The 15,218-nt window shown below is 36.5% G+C and overlaps 1 long non-coding RNA gene across 1 annotated transcript; it reads right to left on the bottom strand.

Moving 5' to 3' along the window:
• Nucleotides 1–107: 107 nt before the first annotated feature.
• On the bottom strand, nucleotides 108–13,935 carry LOC147511399 (uncharacterized). The gene is made up of 4 exons (XR_015216986.1): nucleotides 13,902–13,935; nucleotides 13,525–13,630; nucleotides 408–912; nucleotides 108–314 (listed from the first exon to the last, which is right to left on the bottom strand). It is a non-coding gene; the product is annotated as an uncharacterized LOC147511399 (long non-coding RNA).
• Between the last annotated feature and the right edge of the window lie 1,283 nt (nucleotides 13,936–15,218).

Genomic DNA, 15,218 nt, shown 5'->3' with positions numbered 1-15,218 from the left:
TGTAAGTTCAGCTCACTGTCCCCTTGCACCGCTCTTCCTCTAACTATGACTCCACAGATTTGGACAACATTGTCCAAAGTCACGCGATCATCTCCCAATGGCATATGGAAGGTGTTGGTCTCCGGATGCCATCTCTCCACAAACGCAGAGATCAATGGTGGATCCATATGCTCGTGATAACCTTCCACGAGATCAAACAACTCAGTCCTTCTCAACTGCACGGCAAATCTCAGAAACCTTTCACATTCATTTTTGAAATCCCATTGGGATAACTTTGCTAAGTGTGAAACACACTTCAACGCTCCGCGATCCTCCTGAAACAACCGAGCACGCATTAGATATATATGAATAGAAACAAAAGATTTTGTAAAAGAAAATCAAAGTACACAAGAAAAACAAAATATTACCCTTCTCTCCCAAACATCGCAAGCGACATGCACCGCATAGTCATACAACAACTCTGACTCATACGGGCCTCTCCCATACACACCTCTTTGAAACTCCAAATCATCATTGGATTTTCTTTTAAATCCAATACCGGAGGTACTTCTTCCACTGGTGGTACGTCTTCTACCACATATTCTTCAACATCATCATCCTGCTCATCCTCCTCCTCACCCTCCTCCTCACTCTCCTATTCTACTATACTCTTCCCTTTGTCCATATTTACATCTAAACCTACATTAGTATCACTATCTACACTATCTACACTATCTTCACTAGACGAATCAACCTCAGGAACCTCTTTTTCCAAATGGTCCCCTCTACGCGCTGATGCCGTTAAGCCGTCTGCCCTTTGGCTTTTTCTTCCAACTGCGTCACCGCTAGAGGAACCGCCACCAAACAATTTCTTAACTCCCTTGAATGTAGTTTTCGCTACATTCTTCACATTCTTTGATCGAGGACCCATCGCTACAAAGAAAAATAAAACAAGTATTAGTAAACCATATTTAAATAAACAATGTACAAAGAAAACCACTAGAAAAAAAGAGATCATCCCAAATTAAAACTAATATACTTATAAGCTTGCTATGATAACTCTAAGTATATATGAAGAAATAGAATGAGTATGTTACACTATCCAAATTCTATCAATTTTTGGGCAGAGTTTCCTTTGTTTAGTCAACATTTCGTATACTTAAACCTGTCATAACCTGGAAATCAATAATGATATCCTTCCAACAACCATATGTACATAACACCCTATAAAATATTCAACCCACAATACAATTTCTAGCCGCATATACAAGACTATTTCTGTATGAACCGTCATTTATGTACATCAAGTATTACAACAAAATAACTGGACTCTCTCTACAACAAAATGAACTTGACTCTGTCCCTCGTCAAGTATAGGGGAAACCACCCAAAAAAACCACCTTGATTGTACATTCAGTAAATTTGATAACCAAAGAAAGAGTTTCTCACCTATAATGCTTTACCGCCTTCAGTTTGTTCCCTCAGATCCGGACCTTAAGCAAGTACTCGTAAAAGCTGCATGTGATCAAGGTCATTACTTATTAGTCAAGACTCAAGAACATAAGCAGTATGAAAGGTGAGTAACAGAATGTACAGAAACACTAATCATAAAATGGTAAAAGTATCTTCTCTTATGACATCAGGCCCTAAAGGAAAATACTAGGTATATATGAAAGATGAACACTATGAAAGTTTAAGCCGTTGCGGTAGAATGCTAAGATTGCTAGGGCTATTGAATCAAAAGATTGCGGTAGAATTACATCAATTGAGGGAAAATCTTTTGTAGTCTTGCCTAGTGGTGTCCAATAGTTCAATCAAAGTGGGTCTACTTGTATTATCAAGGAGAGACAAAAAGCTCAAATGTAGCCATTCTCTTTTCAGAGTCTAGACATTTAATAAAGACTTACAATACTGTATGATACATTGATACCATGAATGCCATCCTATTTTAAGGTGCAAGTTCAAAATTTCAGATACAAAATTTCCAAAAGTCTTTATATTCCGACAAGAAAGACCTAAATTTTCAGTGATATCTACACTTTTCGGCACATTCCAGTACTTTTAGACCAAATTCTTCCTAATTGAATTTCTAATGGAACTTGTGTTTACACACTAAGTTTAGAACAATATCGGAAGTTTAATCCAAGGTCGTTGAAATGGAGTTCTTGGGCCAATAACAAGGATTAATGATCGATTTTTGTCATCAAGGACTTAGGGAAGAGTTCTCAGTGCTAGTGGAAGGTTGACATATAAACAAACTCATTGTCGTTGAATTGGTCCTATTAGAAAAGCATAGATACGGTTGGTTTTTGTAGGTGATAAGAGCCCAAAACTGTAGTTTTAACCCCTTAGCAGTCATACTTTTAGACCAATTATGTGAGTAATAAGTAAGAGTTAATACTGATTACGTGTTTTTATACATTTCAGGCTTCAAAGTCCATTATGTGCAGAAATGTGCCACTTTAGCGAGATAAAGGAGCAAAAGTCATGAGAACTTCCGAAAGTGCCATATCTTTGGACTCAGACTGAATTGGGCCTACCTTTTACGCCAAAACGACCGCTCGGAAAGAGCTTTGCAATGGTCTAAGCCTTGACCCAATCAGAGGAGCAGAAGTGGACGAAACATCTGTCGAAGCCAACTGCAGTACTGAAGAGCCCATTTTGGACTAAAGAAATTGGTTTTGGGCCCGATTTTCCGCCCAAAACATGGCTCCAAGCCCATGCACGATTTTTGATCTGAAAGTATAAAACAAAAGCTTGACTCTTTGTTAAGGGCAGTTAGGTTAGGAAGCTAATGTTAATGGAGATTAGGGTTAGAAAAAGATAGATCTAGAATAATTTTTAGATCTAGAATTAAATCTCCATTTTAATTAGTTTTTATTTCCCTTGTTTTAATTTAAAGTATTAAAATATTGTTATTGCTTCATTAGATAAATCAAGTAGTTTATTATTGATCAAATTCGATTTTGTCATTTATCTATTGCTTAGATCTAATTTCATTTCTTGGTTGTTAGTCATTTCGTAGTTATTGATGTTAGATTTTAATTATTGTTTGTTAAAGTTCATAAAGTTAGAATCTTTAGATTTAGTTGTCTTAAATTTATAATTAGTTTTAGTTTAAACACCAAACACATCACTCTCACTGTTCCTTGTGTTTGAATAATTGAATTCTATTTAAGTCTTGAAGGTTTAAGAGTGGAACGAAATCCTTACTCATTATATTGCATGAAGATGTTTTGAGAGTAAGAGATTTTGATTTAAACGTAAGAATGGTAGGATTTTGTATTAGTGTTCTTAACATTAATATTTAGGATTCTACTATTTTTACATTTATCAAATGGCGCCGCTGCCATCTTAATCTCGTTCAAGACAAGAATTCAATTGCTTGAATCCAAGGGGCAATCCCCCATTCTCTACCCACCCACCCTTTTAATTTTTCATTCTTATTTCTTGAATTTTCGAACCTGTTCAATCGTTTCAGCTTTAGGGGGCGGATTCACAGAGAAAAACACTGCGGTGAAGGTATTTCTAAATTTTCGAAAATTCTGAAAATATTCATACATAATATTTAATGTGTTGTTGATTTACTAGAATATTTTCAGATTTTTCAAAGTTGGTTTACCTTGTGAAAAAAATACGATCTTTACAGTGCTGCATTTCAGTTTTCACACCGTATGTTCTTGAAAAACAGACGAAGAAGGTTACTTAGGGAGTTCTAAAAATTCTATAATTTTTACAGGAGTATCTATCCTAATCCAGGAGTTTGTAGTAAAAATTTTATGAGTTTTTGATTTGTTTTGACCTCCTAAATAGTAGAGTGTTTCCAGTGTGTTTCTGCAGTGTTGCAAACACTTAATATCTGGAACACCATCCAATAAGGAGAGGTTGTAGACATCCAATTGCTCTAAATTTTTTACAGGAACAACTAGAATCTGTCAGGAGTCTCCAGTAAAAATTTGGAAATGTTTGGATTTATTTTGATGGGTTAACCATTCGGTTGTTTGTATTGTGTCCGAAAACGGTTTTCGCAAACTTTGAGGGCTGTAGAGGGACTTTCACTGCTCTGATCGATCTGAAATTTTACAGGCTACTTGATAGACGTCTTAGCAAAGTACTGTAAAAATTTCAGATTTTTGGAGTACGATAAAAGGCCTAAAACTTGAAAACCCTGGAGCGCGCCCGCGCCCATGTTGAGCGCGACCCGCCCTTATTCACTGTAATTTCAACTTACCTTGCGCCTGCGCCCAACCCGCGCCCTACCCCGCGCCCAACAAGGAAAATTCATCCGAACAGCCCAATTTTCATAGGTAAATGCATATTTTTATTCCTTAAAGTTATTAAGTGTTTCTAACTTGTTAAATACACTTAAATCGCGATACAAGACGCTTATTCAAACGCTGTGAAAGCAAGGAGGCATTGTGTACTCCTTCTTCCACTCCTCGCCTCTAACGCCGGAGGAGTTTTAATTCTAGTATAATCAGGCTTGTTTTTCATAGAAATAAATACAACACGCCTATCTAGAATTTCACACACTACACTTGCATCAATGGCTAAAGAACAAGAGACTCCTCTCTCGATTTTTATAAAGCCCTAAACGATGGCCCTAAGTCGCATCGTTCTTGCAAACCTAGTGGGGATTTTGAATCCCCTAATATATTTAACTTGTTACCGGTTTTTCATGGTTTAGACCCGACAAGCCTTACCAAAGACACGCGTAGGATAGACCAAGTTCTCACTACATTCCATCATCCTAGCGTAAGTCCGGATCAAGTTAAACTTAGGGTGTTTCCTTTCACCCTAGCCGACAAAGCAAGGCGTCTTGGTTAACTGCCCAAACGCCAAACTCGTGGACTCATGGGCTCAACTTGTTCAATTGTTCATGGAACAATTTTACCCACCATCGAAGGCGGATGAAATGCTTCACAAAATTCATTTCTTCGGCCATAATCCTCATGAATCCTTTTCAGAGGCACGAATCGCTTTCATCGATCTTCTCATTGAATGCCCAAGATCATAATCTTGCGAAAGACACGCTTTGTTCGTGCTTTCTTCAAGGGGCTTTCACATTATCATAAGGAGGTTCTAGATATCATGTCCGGGGTAGTTTTCTTAGTAAAGGAGCCTTGGAGGCTTATACATTCTTAGAAGATCAATCTAAGAGGAACAACAATTGGGAGGTAACGATTCCTCCCGGCTCCTCTCCTTCTTTCTCGTGAGGTTAAACATGATCCCGAAGCTTAAAACTCTTATCGATGCCCTCACTAAAAAAGGTAGATGCCATCTCTGTTCAACAACAATCCACTCGGTACCATGAACATTAACTCTACTCGTTGTAATGTCGGTTGTAGTCTTGAGCATTCCGACTTCTATTGTCCTCTTGTCTATGCACAAACACCACCACAACCACCACACTTCAACCCGCTTAACTCAACATCAAGGACAAGGGAACTTAGAGGACCGTAATAGAGGTTTAGTACCCATAACCCGTAACTATCAACATCAAGACATGAACGCCAACAAGCTTTAATTCCAATACAACCATCTACGGACAAAGTAGTAGTGACCTTGTTGGAGAAACAAAATCAAATTATGCAACAAAACTCCAACTTGATGAAAGATCAAAGATGATCAAAACTCTAATATGATGAAACAAACGATGCAAATGATGCAGTCTTTTGTGCCAAAAGGTTATTGACATGTCTTCTAACCAAAATAATAACCAAACTGGCGTGTTTCCAAGTCAAGCATTGCTTAATCCTAAGTCAACAAACACGCGCTTTGAAATAAACAATATTTTCTGTAATGGTAATATAAACCAAAGGGGACCTATGATACTACCCTTCGCTCAGTATGAAAGTAGTTGATAACCAAGTGACTATGCCTAAAGATTACCCACAAACTAAAAATGATACCATACCAAATACTATAATAGAAACTCAAGACCCTACAACCGTAGAAGTACCCGGTTAAACCACAACCAAAAGTGGAAAACATTACAAGACCCAATAATAGAAAGTGAAGACCCTACACCTGTAGAGGTTCCAATATGGACACCTAGTTGGAAAACGGCTAGAGATAAAGCAAAGACTAATAAAACTTTTATCCCTTCTGCTAAAAATAGCGATAAAGCACCATATCCCTAAAGACTAGTTGTGTTTAAAAAGGACGAGAATTTTGATGAGATTAGGGAAGTGTTTAAAAATTTGACTATAAACCTACCTTTTCTAGAAGCTATAAAAGTCTACCTAGACACGCTTAAGTTTCTAAAAGAGTTGTGCACCAAGAAGAGGAAAACCAACATACCCCCACGAAGCATTCTTAACTGAACAATATCCTCTTTATCCGAACATAACGGAATTGTTAAGTACAAGGACCCCGGTCATCCCCCATCTGACAATGCACCTTAGGTGATACCTTCATAACAACCGCTTTATTAGACTGGGGGCGAAAGTGTTAACTTACTCCTTTTTTATTTATATAAACAATTGGGTCTAACAAAACTTCAACCAACCAAAATGTCTTTGCAGTTAGCCGATCGTTCTATTAAGTATCCTAAGGGTGTGGTTGAAAACATTCTCGTTAAAGTTCAGGATTTTTACTATCCAAAGCCGACTTTGTTATTCTTGACACGTAAGTTGCTCATGATTCCATTCCCATCATCTTAGGGCGCCCTTTCTTGGCAACCGCCAATGCCCAAATCAATTGTCGGGATGGCTCAATGACTCTTCGTTTGGAAATCTTTCTCGTAGAAGTTAACATGTTTAGACAAAAACAGGGGACAACTAGGTTTGCCTATAGAAGGAGAAGTGAAGTCCATTGAGAGTTTTGTACCTCACATTAGTGCGGCTGACACTTTAGTCCCCACACTAGTAGATACCCCTCTTATGGAAGAAGACAAGGATCACAATTTCTACTCCCTAGACGTAGATAACATCGAGGAAGATTTCCTTCGACTCCTTGAGTTCTCTCCTATTGACATCCATTCATCTCTTGACGCCATGACGGAAGAAGAATTTTTAAGCCCTCTATCCCGGTGATTCTTCTTACCCACCTATTGAGGAATGTCTTGCATATCTCAAAGCCTCGATGATATAAACCTAAGAACACTAGTTGAACACCATTCACCCACCTCACATCCTCATGTCACTCATTCACCTTCCATCACTTAATGTTCCTCGCCTCTCTACCTTTTCAAAGAACCATTGAGTTTGTAGATTTTGACCTTGGCGTTTCTCCTAGGCTTCATAACTATCTAAAACCAACTGGTGAAGAAGTAACACCCAAGGACAAGCCACCTGACACTTTTTCATTTTTTCCATTTTTCCCATTTTTTCCTTCTCACACTTATCCACATTCCAAGTATTTTCCAAAACCATTCATTTACTCACGATCATTCATTTGGACACCTTCTTATTCAACTAAGTTATTCAGTAGAAAGTTTTGGAGTTTGATTCTGCTTTGGTGGTGCATTCCATGTTAACTATTTATGGAAAGATCCACAATTGTTTAGATTATTGATATATGGAAAACTGCATGTAAATACATATATATCACTTTAAGTCTAGGGAATCTGACTTTAAAAGACCCACGTTTTAAAACAAATTTTTACAAACCTGTTTTCAAAAATTTGTTTGGGGGTGGGGTGTTTGGTTTTTCCATTCTTGATCACTCAAATTCCTATTCTTACCCCCCCACCTCACCCCCTTGAAGAGTAGTTAGATTTCTTCTTGTTTGTCGTTTTGATGTTGTTTTTTATTATTTTTAGTAGATAGGATGTTACGTTGTTAAATTCGTAGTTAACTTTGAATTTGGTAGTTAAATGTTGTTTGAATTTCAATTTTAATAGAATGTGGTTCTTTTCAAATTGTGCATAGATTTTATTGTTAATCCCACCTTCCGAATTGTTTGGGGGTGGTATTATTTATTCTATCATGATTTGTAGAAGATCCTCCATTTTAGAGTTTGTTTTGGAGTGAAGGTTGAGAATATTGTCGTGAATTGGCATACCTATAATTAGATGTGGTGGTAGGATGAAATATAAGAGAGTTTAGAAGTTACTAGTCTAAATCCAAAGATAAAAGATACTAGGGTTGTTTTAGAATCAAGAATATGAGTTGTTTCGTTTTCGGTTTGAGGGAAATTTTATTGTTTCCGAAATTGCCTTAAAGTTTTTTTGGCAACCTACCGATTCGCTTTTAACAATTCAAAACCTATATAAACTTCCTTCTTTCTATACTAACAAACCACAATACATTCCACCATCATCCCGCACCATCCACTCCAAGTTTTACTTTTCTTTTTCATCTAAACTCCGCCATTTCTTCAGAAAGCCACGCTTCCATCGAGCGCTGCGCTTCTTCACATTTTTGAAAATTTAGTTAGAGCTGGCTTACAAGCCGAGCCGACCCCCGCCCTCATCTATCGGACCTAGAGCGCGCCAAGTTAAGTTGAGCGACCCGCCAAACACCGGAATTTAAAAATTTCAGAGCGACTCGCGCTTCTATACGAAGGCCACCGACTTCCGCGGGACAGAAAAATTCCAGTTTTCTACGGGTAGTTTCCGGATCATTCACGGCTATTCCAGAGCGTAATTTTGAGATGACATCTCCTACATTGATACCGGAACAATCTTTCAAGATTTGTTTCAAAGCACTACTTATGGTGCTTTGGTTTGAGGTGATCACACACGCGTAAGTTTGGACCGCTTATGGTTCTTGCAAGCATTTGTTCTTGGACTTGCCATGCCCATTTGAAATACAAGACCCATGATGCTATTGGGTAGATAATATTCATGTCTACACTTATGACTTTTTGCATGAGGCTTATGGGTCCGACAATTTCCGTGTAGTAGAGGACCAAGGGACATATAATGTAGCCCTTGGTAACTTGTCCCTTAATGTGATACGGTAATGTTCTTTATCATGCTAAACATATTAGGGGAGTGACATTTTTCTTTCGAATAATGCCACTTGCGATGTTTTCCTTGCTTTAATTTGAGGAACGCTGCTATATGACCTTCCTAAGACCTTAATGTCTAGTTTAGCACGAGCCCATAGCATGAGGCATAAGTATCTTCTTATACCTATATTAGTTTGCCGATTATACTATGTTTCTTCCCTGCTTTTTTGTGCCCCTTTCACGGATTTGGGTTGGGGTCGACATTGTGAGACCCACCAATTCTATTATTCGATCTTTCCGTGCAATGACTTGGCAAGGGTGGAAAGGGTTGCACCTTACACCCCATCCCACCAAGTGGCTTTTTAACAGTGTTGGCATCCGTAGATGATAAATGGCGCAAGCTTGGCAAATTATAATGGCATGGCAAGATGCGAAGGAACCTCACTTCTTTATAGAAGAGGAGGATGATGAGTAAACGCTGAAGTGGAGGTAAGTTTTTTTTTAATTTCAATTAGTGTCTGCTTATGTCCCAATCAATTTAATTCTCCCATAATGGGTGGAACTCTTATATAGTTGCGTCAGTTTTTTTTTATTTCCTATATTAGTATGTTCTCACCTTGTTTTGCGTGATGTTCGAATTTCACGCATTTCCATGGTATTTTTCTATCCTCTTTATTTAAATGCTTTGAGGACAAAGCATGCTTTTTGTTGGGGGGCATAGAAACACGTGTAATTAAGACATCTGTTAGGATATAGATATGTATAATGTGCACTTGTTTTCTAGTTAAAATTTCAAAAATTCAAAAATATAAATAAAAAGTATGCTATACACTTAGGAATATTGGTATTGTTTTTTCTTTCTCCATGCTCTTAACAATCTAGAAGTCTCAATGAGTCATTTGCATCGTAATAATTGTTAGAAACTTAGGTTAATATGTAGGTAATAATCTTTGCATCTATCTATAAATTTATTACATGAAGTATCTATGATTGTTAGCGAGAAGTTTAGAAATCTAGCCTAGAGTACTTATTCTACAAATCCGTGAGAATATAGCCTAAAGCCTTATATGAGTAAACATTTGAGAAATGACACAAGGGGAGAAGTAAAATCCGGATAGAGAAATCACACGCCCACTTGCTTGATCACTAAACCATATCCTAAGCAAGAATTTAGGCCCTCTTTGGATCGATATAGCCAGTAAATTCAAACCTATGAATTATTTTCCGCTAGTAAGCCCCTCTCGAGCCTTTCTTTAGCCTTCCATAAACCACAATTCCTTTACCCTGTTACAAAACAAAACAAAATAAAAAATCAACCTACCCAATTTAGAATAAGTCCGAGAATAGAATGAGGAAGAAAGAAGAAGAGAAAAAACGTGGTAAACAAAAATTAGTTAGTTGCTTGAGAAAATAAAGAAAAGAAGTTTCCATCCAAAGAGAAAAGAAAAAAAAAAAAAAAAAAAAAAAAAAAAGAAAAAAAAAAAATAGAAATAAATAAAAACTCCAAAAAAAATAGAATAAAAGGAGTCAAAGGCCAAAGAAAAGAAAAATATGGCTAAGGATGGAAACAAAGTGTAGAAGCAAAAGTAAATAACAAGGTTTTCTCTAGTTACATAATATGAAGACTCTATTATCTCGGACTTGTCCTCTAGAATATCCATGTCCTTCCTTCTTAAACCATCTCCTAATCCCCCAAGAACCTAATAAAGACCTCTAGCTCAATTAGGAATAGGTTAGTGTGATAGTAAGTGGCGGATGTGTTTGATCGACCCCCTTCCTTGTTGTCATTGAGATTGTAAGGTAAAGTGTGCCCCTGCACATTGGAGTAGCTTAAACTTGAGTGGAAAAAAGAGTGGTTTTTTTGTCTTGACATTTATGTGAGGACCTACTCCACAAGGACGCTTATTCCGAAGTTTTTAAACGGACTCGCTAAGCATTTCATAGCATTACTCATCATTGTATATATGTTTATTTTAGATGATTGATTATTATACATATATTAGCTTAGGTTTCGACATGATTATTCTGTATTCAATTGCTAGTGAGATGTATAGATAGTTGAGACATGAATGAGGAAACAATAGTTTTATTTCTTAGTCGTTGTAGTATAGATGAAGTTTGTGAGTACCTTCACTAGAAAACTCTCACGGGCTATAACTCGTCCACTAGGGAATTCCTAGTGGTTTAAGGCCTTGTTGCATATGGTCAATGCAATCGCACTTCAAATAAACGAGAGTAGTTAGAACTCCATTTTGGTCACTTATTCTAATTTCTCATCTTTGCTTGAGGACAAGCAAAATGCTGTTTGGGGGTGGTTTGATAAGAGCCCAAAACTGTAGTTTTAACCCCTTAGCAGTCATACTTTTAGACCAATTATGTGAGTAATAAGTAAGAGTTAATACTGATTACGTGTTTTTATACATTTCAGGCTTCAAAGTCCATTATGTGCAGAAATGTGCCACTTTAGCGAGATAAAGGAGCAAAAATCAGCAGAACTTCCGAGTGCCATATCTTTGGACTCAGACCTCGGAATTGGGCCTACCTTACGTCAAAACGACCGGCTCGGAAAGAGCTTTGCAATGATCTAAGCCTTGACCCAATCAGAGGAGCAGAAGTGGATGAAACATCTGTCGAAGCCAACTGCAGCTGAAGAGCCCATTTTGGACTAAAGAAATTGGGTTTTGGGCCCGATTTTCCGGCCCAAAACATGGCTCCAAGCCCATGCACGATTTTTGGATCTGAAAGTATAAAAACAAAAGCTTGACTCTTTGTTAAGGGCAGTTAGGTTAGGAAGCTAATGTTAATGGAGATTAGGGTTAGAAAAAAGATAGATCTAGAATAATTTTTAGATCTAGAATTAAATCTCCATTTTAATTAGTTTTCATTTCCCTTGTTTTAATTTAAAGTATTAAAATATTGTTATTGCTTCATTAGATAAATCAAGTAGTTTATTATTGATCAAATTCGATTTTGTCATTTATCTATTGCTTAGATCTAATTTCATTTCTTGGTTGTTAGTCATTTCGTAGTTATTGATGTTAGATTTTAATTATTGTTTGTTAAAGTTCATAAAGTTAGAATCTTTAGATTTAGTTGTCTTAAATTTATAATTAGTTTTAGTTTAAACACCAAACACATCACTCTCACTGTTCCTTGTGTTTGAATAATTGAATTCTATTTAAGTCTTGAAGGTTTAAGAGTGGAACGAAATCCTTACTCATTATATTGCATGAAGATGTTTTGAGAGTAAGAGATTTTGATTTAAACGTAAGAATGGTAGGATTTTGTATTAGTGTTCTTAACATTAATATTTAGGATTCTACTATTTTTACATTTATCAGTAGGCATGATCTCCTAAGTAGAATCTATGATAAACCAAATTGCATACCTCTACCCCTTTTAGAAGTTGTTAAACATAAAGAGTACTCTAAATATAATTGGTGACCTCTAAATATAATTGGTGACCACTAAATATAATTGGTGACCACATCTTGTATGGTTAGAAATTACAAAATATTTACATGCATGTGCCTAGACATAAAGATAGCAGCTATAGCATTTTAATAACACTTGGGGTTACCACTTCCACCAAGTGTGTAGGGACAAAGTGTGACTCGCCTAATGATTTGGTTTGCTAATTTTTTTGAAAAGATGTAGTGTTATTTCTATATATTATTAATTCTCTGTTGCATTTATTTTTCTTTGGTAGGTTCAAGATATAACTAGAATAACTGAGGAAAGAAGATTGGGTCAACAATAGAGACAACAAACCCTCCACCTAGATAGACCCCCAAGAACTTTGGGTGTCTCTGCTCTCTAGAGTTTATGAAAATAGACATGCCCCCAACAAACAAGCCCAACCGCCACAAGAGTAAATTTGCCCCCAAAGACTCAGTCCTATTTCTGCTAGATTAAGTGAGTCCCCTGCCCCCTCCACATCTAGAGCTAAATCATCCATAAAAATTTTATTGCCGCGACTTAGTTTCAAGTTCAGGAATACTACTTCAGAGATAGAAAAAGCTGCCATCTTGTCAGTAGGTGTGTCGTCTGCGGGAGTTCGAGAAAAGTCTATTGTGTCAAGGATATCATCTCTTACCAAGATATTTATTCCTAAGGTTTGGAGAACATCTTTCCTTCCTGTTACCTCATTTGAACACTCAAATCCGGAATCTCTGCATGGAGGTAGCATGGTCAATCCAATCACGTCAACTGTAAGTTTCCCTCTCTTATTTGCTCAGAACTAGGTTACATTGACAAAATGCTATAGCTGCTATCTTTTATGTGTTATTAAAGCCAAAACCATAAGCACCTAATAACAGAACTCTAGGTACTTATATACACTCTTATCATCGATGCTCTAGACAATCATCTACAGTCTCTAAGTCTAATCAAAGTGGAACGGCCTAACATGATAAAGTGGAATACTTGGGATCATGAAATATGTACAAGTGTACAACATCACTTGGAATATGGTTCTTGCAGCAGAATATAGGATTAAATAAGGTCATAAAGAAAGGGAGGAAGTAAAAGCTCATGAACTTTAAAGAAACCCAACTACTTCTCCTTAACACAAAGATTCAAATATCATAATATCATAAACAAACAACAAAACTGGAGAAAACAAAAGTTAAGATTTATGTAATGTACCTGAAAAACGCAACGACCACTGGGTTCACCAGAAATTCTCTTAACACCTCTTTGATCAACTATTCTAGTTGCACGCTCAAAATTCTTCCCAAATAAAAAATGCAAACTGCATAAACAAAAAATAGCCAACACTTTAAAACGTTCTACATATAATTTTTTTTTCCTTCTAATTGACGTGAAATTTAAGAGAAAATAAGATGCAGAAGATGAAGAAGATGAAGAACTAATCCATCAAATTTCGTGTTTGCATCCATCAAATCCATCAAATTTCGTGTTTTTTTTCCTTCTAATCCATAAAAAATAGTCAATTTCGTGTTTGCATTCACTATGCAGGTGTAGAAGATGAAGAACTAAATCAAATTTCGCGAAGAACTAACCTGTTGCTGGGCTTCAATCCATCAAATTTCGAGATTGTTGTCATGGAGAAGAACTAAATCGGTTCAATCGAAGAACTAACTCGCTCAAGTTCTTCAATCCATCAAATTTCAAAATCCATCAAAAGAACTAACCTGCTCAAGTTCTTATAATAAACAATAGATTGTTTGATTGTTTATGTTTTGAGGTTGTAATTTCATGATTTTTTATGGATTAGATTGCTTCAATTCACGAAATTGATTTTGGGTATTTTTTGTTAGGGTTTAACGATAACGTCGAAGGATTTTGCGCGATAGAGATGACCGGTTAAAGGGGTTTTTCCGGTTTCAGCGATTTGGTGGGGGTGTACTTGGGCTTTTAGTTGGGCTTTGTTGTTTGGACTTGGGCTGGAGGCTGCCCAATCTAATTTCAGTGGTGCCTAATACAGCACACTTTTTTTAGTGGCCAAAACTGGAAAGATTAATAATCAATATATTATATACATTCGATGGTATTTAGTAGAAAAAAGAAGAATTGAAGTAGAGTGTAGTACATACAATATTTTTTGTGTTTTTGTTTCCTGTTCACTCCTATTTCGGCACGTATATCTACTTAAAAATTAAACTCCAATGTATGACAAGGGATTACTTATATGTCATCGTCAATTCCATACCAATACTTATTTAGATTATATTTATGTATTATTTGTTTTGAATATCATTTAATATACTTGTAGGTGGTCTCTGATTGTAAGGAGGTTACCTGGTCAAACAATTGAGAAAAAGGGCGTTGATAATAAAATAACTTAATATAGAATTGAGATTTGATTTGGTTGGCTTCCTTAAAAAGACTAAGAAGAAAATATTTATTTATAGATCATTTACATGTATTACAAGGAAGTTAATTCGAAATTTGAATATACAACTATACAAGGATATAACCTACAATCAAGGAACCTAAAATCAAGCAAATCCTACGTTATTCTCTCCATACAACTATTACATATGTAGAGATAAAATATATCCTAACTAAGAATCTATAAGTATAGAAACTCTTGATATGTGGGATATGGTATGTTGCATAGATATGCACATACAATATCTTTCTTTAGACTCCCCCTCAAGTTAGAGTAGGTGTTGAGAGATCAACGACGCCCAACTTGCTAGATAGGCATTGAAAGGCCTCAGCTCCAAGTGGTTTGGTAAATATGTCAGCAACTTGGTCACGGGACTGAATGTAGCAAGGTTCTATCAAGCCAGAGGTGATTTTCTCACGAACAAAATGACAATCAAGTTCGATATGTTTTGTTCGTTCGTGAAATACAAGATTTTTTGCTATGT

The sequence above is a fragment of the Coptis chinensis genome, chromosome 3 (genome assembly GCF_015680905.1).
Source record: "Coptis chinensis isolate HL-2020 chromosome 3, ASM1568090v1, whole genome shotgun sequence".
NCBI lineage: Eukaryota > Viridiplantae > Streptophyta > Magnoliopsida > Ranunculales > Ranunculaceae > Coptis > Coptis chinensis.
This window is presented reverse-complemented; position numbering and strand designations above follow the sequence as displayed.